This window comes from Glycine soja, chromosome 14 (assembly GCF_004193775.1).
Source record: "Glycine soja cultivar W05 chromosome 14, ASM419377v2, whole genome shotgun sequence".
Lineage (NCBI taxonomy): Eukaryota > Viridiplantae > Streptophyta > Magnoliopsida > Fabales > Fabaceae > Glycine > Glycine soja.
In genome coordinates, this window is record NC_041015.1 from 24,537,108 (window position 1) to 24,546,302 (window position 9,195).

The window sequence follows — 9,195 nt, forward strand, 5'->3', positions numbered from 1 at the left end:
TTTTTAATTTAATTTCAGGAGAATTATAAGCAATTGGGCTTGAATCCAGAATTGGGCTTGGACTTGAAGAGAGCAGACAATTTTATCAAATCTTATCTTATCTAGATTTTATCTAATCTAGATATTATTTCATCTAGATTTTATCTTATCTTATCTAAATTTTATTTTATCAAATCTTATCTTATCTTATCCAGATTTTATTTTATTTATGGGCTTGGACTTAAAACAAATTTGTAAGCTTTGGGGCTGAGAACCTATATAACAGCACCAAGGTTTTAGTTTTAGGAGGTTTTTTTCATTTTAGGGAGAAAGAATAATTTTAGGTTTTGTAATTCCAGTTTTTACTATTCACGTAGCAGTAAAATTTCATTTTCTGCTTCAATCTACAATTTCGTTTCTACTGATTAATGGAAGGCTACGTCTCCAGCATTGTTTTCTCTTGGGGATCAAGTACAACTCTCTTTGAGGTTTTATTATTACTATTAAATTCTGATCAGTTTCTCCTCTTCACCAATTACTCTGTATTTGTTGCTATTAATCCATGCATGCTTAGTGCTTGATTAATTGTCTCTGTGCTTAATTTACGTTCATGCTTAATGATCAGTTTTGTTCATGATTAATTGGTGTATGTGTTGCTTAACCATATAATGACAGCCTCGTGTTAAATTTCGCTTAGTAATTTAATTTAGGGTTGGATTAAGTGGTTGAACTGATAAAGGATAAATTCTCGTAACCTAGGATAAGATACTTGCTTGTGAATCTAGGGGAAACAACATGTTTTAATTATGATATTCTCTAATTAAAATTTGCTCACTGTTTAATTTACAAAAAACAAACACCCCCCCCCCCCAATTCGTTACTGTTTTATCACTATCTGTTATGAACGTTTGGTTGACCATTGCTCGTTGGGAGACAACCTAGGATCACTTCCTAGATACTGCATTTTTAATGTTTATTCGATTCGGGTACGGCCTCGATCAAATTTGGCGCCATTGTCGGGGAGCTGTGGGCCAAAGGTTCATAATAGAGTTTAGTTATCTTATTTTGTGTAGCGTTCTGTTTTGTATTTCAGTTGCATCTCCTTTTTAGCGACTGATTCAGCTTTGTGTTTTGTTGTGAACAGTGCTGAACAGTGATTAGCGACTGGGAATTAGCGACTAATTTTGCAATTTAATTAGTGGTTTTTGTTTTGATAGTTAGAGTTGTTATTTTTGGCTGATTTTTTGTGTGGTAGCTTCTTTTGATCCATATTTTGTGTGAAAAATACTAGGAGCACTTGGTTTGGCAGTATTTGAGAGAAACAAAAATTTTGGGAACTTGTTTTTTGTAAAACTTAAAACGGCCATAACTTTTGCTCTGGGTATCAGAATAACTATTATTATATATGCATTTGGGGTAGAAAAAAATTTCCCATTTGGGGTTTCCCAAACTCCAAAAACCAGTCGTTTACTAAGTTTTTTTATATTTTTCAAGTATTATTGTCTTATTTTTCTAAACTTTGCTTAGGTAGTTTTCATAGTTAGACTTTGAATTTTTGTGTGAAAATTTTCATGCTATCTTTTCATGATTTTAGGGTGTTCCTCACAAAATTTTAGCTCATTTTGATATTGTTTGAGTATAGCTGTAGTTTTACCCCCTTGTTAGGTGCTTGTTTGAGAACACATTATTTGCTTCATATAGTGCATGACTAGGGGCAATCCAGGTGATTTACAACCCTTTAATCCTAAAATAGATAGAACCTTTCATAGATTAGTTAGGCATAGTGTGCATCCTGATCATTTTATGCACTTTGAGCATTTTGAGCATTCTGTTGCTAATGATTCTGAATATTCTGATTTTGAGCATTCGATTGTTAATTTTCATACTGAGAACATGACTCAACCTCTGCCTTGTGAGAGGACTCTTAGGGAGATGGCTGCACCTGATTTCACTTATGAAAGCTTGAGCATCCAATATCCTGATAGAGTGTTCCATATGTTCTCAAGACTGGACTAATACATTTGCTGCCCAAGTTTCATGGTCTTGCAGGTGAAGATCCTCTTAAGCATCTTAAGGAGTTCCATATTGTTTGTTCCACCATGAAGCCCCCTGATGTCCAAGAAGATCATATCTTTCTAAAGGCTTTTCCTCATTCTTTGGAGGGAGTGGCAAAAGATTGGCTATACTACCTTGCTCCCAGGTCCATTTTTAGCTGGGATGACCTTAAGAGGGTGTTCTTGGAGAAATTCTTCCCTGCATCTAGGACCACTACCATCAGAAAAGACATTTCAGGCATCAAGCAACTTAGTGGAGAGAGCTTGTATGAGTACTGGGAAAGATTCAAGAAATTGTGTGTAAGCTGTCCTCACCACCAAATTTCTGAGCAACTCCTTCAATATTTCTATGAGGGACTTAGCAACATGGATAAGAGTATGATTGATGCTGCCAGTGGTGGAGCTCTTGGTGATATGACCCCTGCTGAGGCCAGGAATTTGATTGAGAAGATAGCTTCCAACTCCTAACAATTCAGTGCAAGAAATGATGCTATTGTCCTTAGAGGAGTCCATGAGGTGGCCACAGATTCATCTTCATCTACTGAAAATAAAAGGCTTAAGGGAAAAATTGATGCCTCGGTCAACCTAGTCACTCAGTTTTCCATGAATTAGAAATCTGCACTTGTTGCAAGAGTCTGTGGTCTATGTTCTTCTGTAAATCGCCATACAAATCTTTGTCCTTCTTTGCAGCAATTTGGAGTCAATGAGCAACTTGAAGCTTATTCTGCAAACATTTATAATAGACCTCTTCAGCAGCAAAACCAACAACAACAGAGTAATTATGACCTTTCAAGCAACAGATACAATCCAGGTTGGAGGAATCATCCAAATCTGAGATGGGCAAGACCTCCACAACAACAATAGTTTGTCCCTCCTTTCCAGAATGCTGCTGGTCCAAGCAAGCCATATGTTCCTCCTCCAATGCAGCAACAGTTGTCATACCCTAATTTCGTCCGGGGACCTTTGCTTGATGACATGCGACCATTCTTTGGTCCTCGTGAGGTGCTTGGCACCCATCATTAGGCGATTTGTGAAATTCCAGGACATGCCGAAAAACCAAAAAAATATTGATGCAGAATCCGTAAGTTTCCGTGACACACCGGAAATCAAATGGAAGCATCGTTGCATAATTAAGTGAGGTTCCGTAACATTCCGTAAGTTAAAAAGGGGATGATTATGTAATCCGCAAGGTTTCGTAACATTACGGAAAGAAAACAAGTATCGTTACGAAATTCGTAAGTTTCCGTAACTTTACGAAAAAAGAATCACCAAAAAACAGCAGAGGGGGGTGTATTTAGTAAAAATGGGGGTGCAAATAGCACCCAGGCCCACTTGGGCCCTCCAGAATATTCCTCCAGAAGGCGGTTGCTTCTGGAGGAAGCAACCTGGCTCGCCTGGGCGAGCTGGGCGGCAACCACCTCCCCTATTTTGCTATAAATAGGGGAGGAAGTGAATAAGAAAAGGGTTCAGCCCCTTAGGCACTTCTCTCTCTTTCGAATTTGCTTGGAAAAATTGTTTCCGTGAAGAAAATCTAAGCCGAGGCGCTTCCGAAACGTTTCCGTAACGTTTTCCGTGAGGAATCTCGCAAAGGTTTCAACCGTTCTTCGACGTTCTTCATTCGTTCTTCATCGTTCTTCGATCTTCAACGGGTAAGTACCTCGAACCAAGCTTTTTCGATTCATTCTATGTACCCGTAGTGGTCCGCATTGTGTTTCGTGCATTTTTATTCTCGTTTTGTTTACTTTTTATACCCCCTGTTGACGTGCTTAAGCCATTTTACTTAAGTCATTTCTCGCTTAACTTAAAAATAAAATAAATTTCCACCGAACGTTTGAATTGTATTATCCATGAACTTCGGTTAAAATAAATTCCGACCGTTCGGTCGTGCCGTAACCACGTTGGAAATCAAAAAGAGGTAAAAAATAATATAATAATCAAAAAGACATCTTTTAGTAAAATAAAGCGGAAAATCAATCGGACGTTTTCTCTTTGGGATTTCTAATTCTTAATCGAATTGATTAATAACTAAAGTGAAACTAAAGGCTAAAATCAATTCGCCTAGTCAAGCTCGTCCACAAAAATAGGCTTTTGAAGTTTGTCATCTCAATTTCTCACTAAGTAAAATGGATCATTTTTAAAGGTCCAACGCCTTAAAATGATCACCACTTAAGTAAAAAAGAATCACTTGATAAAAAAGAACTACGTAGGTCTGATTTTCTCATCCCAAATTGAGGAATACGTAGGAGCAAAGGGAAACACCCTTGTCGACCACAAAAAGAGAAAATATAAAAAGGGTATAAAGGATATAGAGACATAAAAAGGGAACATAAATAATCAAAGTCATGTTTGCACATTCGATTAAAGGCTGCCGTCCCTTGGGGCGGACGTGTGGGGTGCTAATACCTTCCCCGTGCGTAAATACAACTCCCGAACCTTTCACTTAAAAGTTCGTAGATCGCGTCTTTTCCGGTTTTTCCGACGTTTTCCTCAAATAAACGTTGGTGGCGACTCCGCGCGTATTCCTTTCGTGGAACACGCATCCCGCGAGTCTCGCGTCGCCCTCCCGCCGAAGGGTAGGTTGCGACAGTTGGCGACTCCACTGGGGACTGTTTTTTAGAGAGTTAGGCCATTTAATCTTGTGCAATGTTTTATCATGACTTTCTCCTTTGTTGGTTTCCCTTTATTTGTCTTATGTTCTTGTGTATATAAACTATTTGTTGCTTTTAGTGTGTTTTAGAATGTATGCATGAGGTAAATATTTATTCATTTGATGCACACAAACACCAACACTATTTGCACACACTGTGAGTGAAAAAGGGCCCTATACCCGGGTTCATGGGAGCATAAGGAGTGGAGGTGAATCTGTGATCATGCTAGGTCTCCGACTTGCTTGATTACAGTGAACCCTCATCTAGAGCTTTTCTCTTTGAAAACCTATTGTTGCTAGTAGTCCCTACTGCTACAATATGTTCTTCAAAGGGGATGATACCTCTAGAAACCATCAAGAGAGATATGACTACCTTGGGGGTTATCACTAAATGCCTAGTTAGTTCTCTCCCTTATAGGTCCCTTAAATAGGGGCACGAGCAGACACGCTGCGTGCCATTTTTCACACTGCCATGCATAAATATCATATACCCTTTTGCTTATGTTCAGTAAATATCGTCATACTGTGTACATTCCCGCATTGTGTCTTTTGCATAGGCATCGCATATGGGTTCTGTCTTGATCCCTTCTGTAAACAAACCAACGGAGGGTCCGTGTCGCCTTCTTAAAAACGTGCGTTGGGGCATTCTGCTACCCCTAGACGTCGTATCTAAGAAGGAGACAATTTCCCGAGCTCCCGTATTCATAAATTGCATCCGTGTCATATGCATTCCTTCATGCATTCATCCATTCCACCCATGATAGATGTCGGAGTTTTGATTCGCACTAGATTTTATTTCACTTTAATAAAACATGGGATCAAGTCAAAAGCCTTCGCTTAAAAAGAGGTTTTATCAAGTTAAAATCAAGAGCTTAGAGGTCACCAGTTTACGAAAGTTGGGGCAATTAATGGGTCAACTTCAACGGCAAACCTTTCACAAAGCCTATGGTAAGCATTTGGGACCTAGCTAGGGTAGAAGTCTCCATGGAACCAATTGCCTCCCTCGCCCAGTATTATGATCAGCCGTTGAGGTGCTTCATCTTTGGAGACTTCCAGCTATCACCAATGGTGGAAGAATTTGAAGAGATCCTAGGATGTCCTCTAGGGGGAAGGAAACCATACCTCTTCTCAGGGTTCTACCCCTCATTGGTCAGAATTTCTAAAAAAGTCCAAATCTCGGCGCAGGAATTAGACCGCCAAAGGCAAGTCAAAAATGGGGTGGTCGGAATACCAGAAAATATTTGGAGGTAAAAGCAAGAATCTTGGCAGATAAAGGCGAGTGGACCCCATTCATAGATATTCTCACACTGTTGATTTTCGAGGGAGTCCTCTTTCCAAATGTGGATGGGTTGGTGGACCTGGCAGCGATCGACGTTTTTCTCGCCTATCATAACCACAGGGAAAGTCCGGTTGTCGCTATGCTAGCCGACCTATATGACACCTTGGACCGAAGATGTGAAGAAAGCAATGCAAGGATTGTTTGCTGTACTCCAGCTCTCTATGTGGGGCTGGTTTCACACCTTTTTCTCCAAGAAGGTAGGCTCGTCTATCCGCTACAAGGTTACCGCTCGTGCGTCGAAAAAGGAAAGGCGAATTGGGACCAACTCTTGGCTAGCATGGGGGGGCGTCTGTTAATTGGTTCCCTCGCTAGAAGGAAGGAAGAATCAAGATTCTATCTTCATGCGAAGGATGTCCAAATGTTCCCTTGATGGGAACAAGGGGTTGTATTAATTATAATCCCGTTCTCGCCATATGACAGCTTGGCTACCCCATGAGAGGAGCGCCATTAGACGAAAGCATCACGCCTTTCATCGCACGGGGTTTTAGTGACCACAACGCGAGGGTACTCCAAGGAGTTCGCAAGGCATGGGATGCGGCGTGAAGAAAGGACAGAGAGCTTAGGGGAAGCAGTAATGGGATCATCGGCGGCTATCATAAGTGGCTGAGAGTCCGAACACAAGGATTGGATTGGCTCCCAAATCTAAAGACTGTGAGGGACGATGAGGTTAAAGCTTCGGAAGAAAGTGATGAGGTACAAGCCCTAAAGGCAGAGCTTGAAAGAGCCCGAGTAGTCGAAGAGAAGTTCAAGTCCATAGCCATCAAAGTCTGAAAAGAGTATGATGAACTAAGGGACGTCAATATGGCCACCGCTGAAGCCTTGGAACGAGAAACCAAGAAGGCCCGAAAGGAAGAACACGTGCCAGCGAAGTTTTGAGGGGCTTTATAGGGCAGCAATAGTAAGCTCAAGCTCCGAAGAGGTGAAAGGAATCATCACGGGTCAAAGGCATGATCTTGAAGGACGAGCTAAAGGCTTACCTTAGGTCGAAAAGAAATTTGTCCCAACAGTTAAGCGAGACTGAAGGGAATATGTGGGCCGTCATCGATGAGTGCAAAGAGAAGCTAAATCTAGCGGCGACTCACGAGCAAAGGCTAGAGGATGAGTACGCCAAGATATCAGTAGAAAGTGAAGCAAGGGAGAGGGTAATTGATTCATTGCACCAAGAGGCAACCGTGTGGATGGACCGATTTGCTCTTACCTTGAGCGGGAGTCAAGAACTTCCCCGATTGCTAACCAAGGCCAAAGCAATGGTGGACACCTACTCCGCTCCCGAGGAGATCCACGGACTTCTCAGCTATTGTCAACATATGATAGACTTAATGGACCGTATGATTAGAAACCACTAGGAAGTTCGTATTGTCGCTCAGATCTTGACTAGTTATAACTTTTTGAATAAAATGAGTTTATCCCACGTTTTTACTCCAAAAATCAGTGTGAATCAAGTCACTCCCGCATTTTATCCCTAGCATGCATTGTATGTTGGTCTCGTCCTTTGTCACGGGAAGCCGGAAGGTCCATATCACCTTCTTAATTGTACACATGGGGCACTCCGCCCCCAAATGCGCAACTAAGAAGAGATAATTTTCCGGGCTCTCGTGTCCGTAAAATGCATTCATATCATGCATCGCATAAGCATCTCTTCATAACATCATAATGGACATATCCTGCATTTGTCCGTTATCATATTCCAGCCTCACATTTTGCATGAGTCATGGCATCATCATGCATATGCGTTCAACAAACTTTTTGATCTGCAAAATTGCATACCATTTGTTTTCATGTTTGCTCATCCTTGCGTTTTCCTCTACAAAACAAAAACAAAAAGAGGGAAGCGTGAAACTTCACACTACATTCTTAGTTTCATGTGTTAGGCACCACGAGCCAACCATGTTGGGATCATAAACCCGTTTCACTTAAAAACAAAATAATTGAACATGGTACCTAATGCATGGTTAACTAGGAAATGGTGTTTCTTCGGGCATCTCAATTTCATAATTACATTTTCCGTGCATAAGCTTAAAGTATGCCCGAGTCATTCATCCCTATGAGATGTTGTTGAAGTATTGGCGATCAGAATTGCCATTCCTTGGATTATAGGGTTGAACCAAGCTCATGCTTTTACAAAAAGGTTAATCAAGTCAAGTTGAAATATGGAAGTAACCGTCTTGCAAAATTGGGGCAAAAGATGAATCGAGTCACATCACTGCTTCGTCTACTGTCAAACATATTTAGGATTATTGATGTCCTTGTTACTTCCAGTTTCACCTTGACAAAGATGTCATGGACCATGTTGAAAATATAAATTGATTCAACCCCATATCTTGCGTAAAAATTCGCAATACTTCAATTGTACATCATTCGCATGCATCTATGCTTTTCATTGGTTGCATTGCTCATTGCATTCTTTCCTTGAAAAATAAAATACAATGAACTTAATCATTGTTATAAAAAAGAAAGGGACACGCTTTACGACGCCCTTACCGAACTCGTGCTAGAGCTAGAGTAATGGGTGAAGTAGAGGAGATACAAGAGAAGATGAAGGCCGACATGGAGGCCATTAAAGAGAAAATGGCCACAATGATGGAGGCCATGATGAGCGTGAAGAAGATAATGGAAGCCAATGCGGTTGCAATTGCCGCTACCAGCGTTGTTGCTAAGGTGAACCCGACGTCCCCATCCGGCCTCAAGCAAATGAATCATCCAACCTCAAATATGGTAGGCAAAGATTTAGGAAGTACGGGCGGCCCCCATGATGTGCAAATTCAAAACGAGCACGCCTTCCCGTCATATGGCTTGCCTCTCAACTATACGCCACCCAATGTGGCATACACTCCCAATAAGAATGTCAATAACTCCACTCCTATACCCATTGAAAGCCAGCAACCCCAAACTGATCATGCACATGTCTCTTAAACCGTGGAAGAGACCCATGAAATTCCCCATCACCATCTAGCCGACTTCGAGCCTTGGCTCGAATATACCACTGAAGGGCAAGCAGTTGGTGGTATACCCCTACAAAACCCTTTGGAGGGCCCTCAGTATCACCCACAACTGCACCTCTTGCATTCCATAGCGGTTAAAAACCCTCATGACTATGGCAGGAATGGGAAAGTTGGATCATCTAGAGGAAAGGCTCAGGGCCATTGAAGGAGGTGAAGATTATGCCTTTGCTAACC

At 41.2% G+C, this 9,195-nt stretch overlaps 1 non-coding gene across 1 annotated transcript; it reads right to left on the reverse strand.

The window, feature by feature from the left end:
- Nucleotides 1–2,249: 2,249 nt before the first annotated feature.
- Nucleotides 2,250–2,356, reverse strand: LOC114385616. The gene has a single exon (XR_003660981.1). It is a non-coding gene; the product is annotated as a small nucleolar RNA R71 (small nucleolar RNA).
- Between the last annotated feature and the right edge of the window lie 6,839 nt (nt 2,357–9,195).